Raw genomic sequence first — 4,229 nt, 5'->3', positions numbered from 1 at the left:
CCCTTATATAGGCGAGGGAACACAGTATGGTACAAATATATTGAGATTAAACACAAAGTACGGAGATGGGATGGTTTGACGTGATGCCTCGACATAGGCTCTGGATCGGTCGGGCCTGTCAGACATAGCCCGATCATGATCCCATAGCCTCGAGGAGCTGACATGACATTCCGAATATACCTTAATGGCGGGAAATGGATTCCCTTGATTTCACCGCATACAGATAGTCTCCGCGTTTCCTAGAACGAAGTAATAGGAAACAATATTGAATCGTCGTCTCGAGGTCATTATTGCCATGACATCAACCATCTAAGAACATTAAATTTCATGCCCCAGAGAACCGTGCAGGGCCATCGTCAAACGCGGTAATCAAGAAACCCACGAACTGCCATAGGCTCATCTCTTCTGCTTCCCCAACGATTCCTATAAATGCACCAGTTGCTAGATACTCCCCATCTTCATCCTTCCTTCAGGCTCATGAATCAGAATTTTGCTATTCAAAATCTTCACATCTTTCCCTCTTTTCACAGGAAAGTTTTACCATTTTTCATGGCTAGGACTTCTAAGACGGTCCTTCGACGGAATGATACTGCGTCATCTTCCCGATTACTTGAAGGGGAAAACAAATCGATTTCCAATTTAGAGAAATGGACTCCTCCCGATATTGACACGTCGAAGGATTTTGACATCGAAACTCCCTCGTCTATGCCTGGTCGATGTGAGCAGGTATCTTGATATGTTAGCATCGTGACCGATGCTGACAAAATGAAGGAGGACTGCCAATGGAGCGAGGCAGTGGAGGTAGAGATTCCCGGCCACAGCAAAAACATTACCGACTTCAAGGCTAGCTTTCTTTACATATATACTTACCCATTCACCCTGGGTCCTGATAAGTTTGTCGAATCTCCTCCTTTGGAAATCGGCCCGAATATCTTTGACTTCTGTGCCTGATATCGGGTGACCCTCAATCAGATTTACACATCTTTTTGGAGGATTGTGTTAATGCTCTAGCACTTTACCCTTAGCCCTCAGTCACAGGCCAGGTTTTTACCCTTAGCCCTCGATTGTATCGAGGCTTAATAAAGCTTCGACATCGGTCCAAAAATCTTTCTTCACGAGTGTTGATAAGGGCAAGTATCGGGGATAGATGCGCAGGTTTATTCTAGTGAGGACCTCGGATATCATCCCGGCCCAGAGGATGACCTTTCTAAAGCGATAGAACAATCGACGTAAGTGAACTTCCCTTTACCACTTCTCAACTATTCATTTGTTTGTCACGATAACCCCTTTGTGCTCTCTCTAGTCGCTGCTTGGTATCCTGAGGTGGTTCCAGATTTGGCGGGATAGATCAGGCGTTTGGATGAAAAGTTCCCGTATCGTTTTCGGTCTTGGACCATCATGGCTAAGGAGCATTTGGTGGCTAAGAATCACAGTGAGGTTTCTTTACCTCTCGTGCTCCACACTTTGTGTTTCCTTCCAAGCACTAATCGACAATGTATAACATTTATTGTTTTGGTGTAGGCCTTGTCTAGAATATGCAGATGTGGCCACCCCCGATGGTGAAGCGGAGGCCTTGGAGCCTGATATGAACAAGAAAAGGAAAGACAGGGCGACCACTACTCGTCCTGATGAAACTGCTGCCCTAACCTTCGAGTTGAACCTCGATGTCATGGGGGAGGACGATGATAAAAGTCATGTTGATGAGGAAAATAGGGTATGGCGTGAGAGATTTACAGGCGCCCCGATCGGAGGCTGCTGAGTCTGGGTCCGGCAGGGCTAAGGAGCCGGGGGTCCTCGAAGAGGACGCTGATGTAGCTTTGAATCGTGTGGCCAAATTAAAAGTAGCTTCCGCTAGAATGACTGTTGGTCCTGATGGATCGGGGTTCGGGGCTTTCCAAGAACATGGTTTGATATTTGGAGAAATTGGAGACCCGAAGATCTTATTTAGAACTTTCCAGTCTCATCAGGAGAGCTGAGGGATGCCGAAAGGATGATCGGCGCCACGGTTGGTACCCTTTTCAGAGGGGGAGGCTTCATTGCCAACATTTTTTATGGCGTAATCGATAGAGCTGAACTCGACGTCTCTGGTGCCGTTAAAGCGGCGGAGAAGTCCATGCAGTAGGTGAAAACTTCTCCTTGCGCATTTATTTTCTCTCTCAGGCATTATTCGTCATCTTTCTTAACTTTCTCGTTATGCCGCAGTGTAAAGAGATGTATGATCATGCTATCTTCTGGCTTCATAGAGAGCTTTCTTGCTATGATGAGGAGCGTAATAACATTGCCTCGAAGCTACAAGACTCGGAGGCTCGTGGAACCTGGGGAGATAAAGAGTTCGGGGAGCTTCAGACCTCTTTGGAGGCGATGCTTCGAGAGAAGGCCGCTCTTGCTGCTCTGGTATTCTGCCTTGCTCATACCTTCTCTTTTACTCAGTATCCATACATGTTCTGTGTTCACATATTCACCGTCTTTCCCTTCATTGTAGTTCGAGCAGAGCAGCTTGCGGATTAGTCAATTGGAGGCGGAGATATCTGAGCTGAAGAAGTGGAGCGAGGCTGTGACCGGGGAGTTGGCGACATCCCGGGGCCTTCACTCGGTCTCTCGCAAGGAGACTGCTACTTTGACTGCAGCTAAGTCCGAGGCTCAACAAGATGCTACCGCTTATAAGGAGGATGCAGCCACAGCGCATGCAATGGTTCGTGACATATTCCTGGCGGGTGAGCAGATACTGGTCCGAGCTGTTGAACATGCCAAACCGGAGGCGAAGAGGGAGGTCCTGGAATAACTCGAGACCAGAGGCTTCGAGCTGTCTACCGAACTGGAGGAGGCTCGTGTGACGGAGGGAAGACTGGCACTCTTGATTGCCCCTGATGGGGGTGAATATGATAGTGGCGAGGAGTAGTCTTAGAGCCCTTTTTTGTATGCCTTCTTTTTTTCTTCCTTGTGTTCTCTCTCCTGGGAGATGAATGGTGTAAAGGTGTTTTTCCTTTTGTCAATGTACGAAAGGAGCTTTTATTCTGTTAGTCCTTCTTGCTACTTTCCCTCTCTTTTTTTTTGCTTTTGAGCATCGAGCATCGACCCTTTGGAGCCTTTTTGTAGGATGGACCGGGGTCCCCGAGACTAGCCATGTACCGAGGTTGAGTTGGTAGCCCCTCCGAACAAATATTTGTGACGTCGGGGATCTCCCGAGGTTCCTTGATTTTATGAATTATGCAAGAGCCTGGGATGATTCTGCCAGTGCACTCCCCAAGGAGAAGGTGACGTTAACGAGGCCAGAATTAATTGGCCTTCTTGGACAATTGAGCAGTTGTTGCCTATCCCCTATATACTTGTCTATCCGCCCTTCAAACAACAATTTTGCAATCTTTGATAAGCATGTCTCCTCTGTAGAGCCTGGCGCTTTGTGCGAGTCCCTCCACTTTTTTTACTTTAGGAAGTTTTTTGCCTGGATCCTCCTCTTCTTCACCTTATTCTATCGTAGTCATGGCTGCTGCTTCGACACCTGATACTCGGACAAAGGGGATTCCTTCATGCATTCCACCTTTGGTTGGCGCCAGTGGCTCTCCCCCGATGCCAGGAGAGTGAGGCCTGGGGTGCGCAGCCTCGAAGAGGGTCGCCACACCGGGAAAGCCTCCCAATGTTCTGGGCCATTGGGAGCACGCGTTGAGGATTATTTCATCATTGAGGGAGGAGAACCTTAGGTTGATTAGGAGAGAGTGTAGATGGGGGGAAGGCGTGATTCTACAAGTACCTTCCCTAGAGGAGAGTGTAATGACGTATGTTGAGGGTTTCTTGAGCGTGTATACCTATGTTCTTGCGCCGGGTTCCCCAGAACAGGTCGTGCTTGTTTTCTGTAGAAGGTATCAAGTAACGTTGGCGCATGTTCATCCCTTTCTCTGGAGAATAGTGTAGTTGATGAGATATTTTGCTGATAAGGTCGGGATAGAGTGTACCCTCAGTCACCTTATAAGGTTGTATCGGCCATTACGTTATCAGGGCCAAGTTGATCTTTAGCGTAGGTCCACTCAAGCTTTTGTGATCGAAAGAGAAGAGGATAAGTACCCTGGATGGATGAGTCTATTCATTCGAGTCCAGACAATCGACATTATCCCTGGAGAATTTTAACCGTTTCCTGAGAAATGGAACTTCGCATGTAAGCACTCTATTCGAACTGTGTTTCTCTTCATATGAGGTTGGCCCCATAATGATGTCTTTCTGCCCTTTGTTTACAG

This window comes from Nicotiana tabacum, chromosome 7 (genome assembly GCF_000715075.1).
Source record: "Nicotiana tabacum cultivar K326 chromosome 7, ASM71507v2, whole genome shotgun sequence".
NCBI lineage: Eukaryota > Viridiplantae > Streptophyta > Magnoliopsida > Solanales > Solanaceae > Nicotiana > Nicotiana tabacum.
This window is presented reverse-complemented; position numbering follows the sequence as displayed.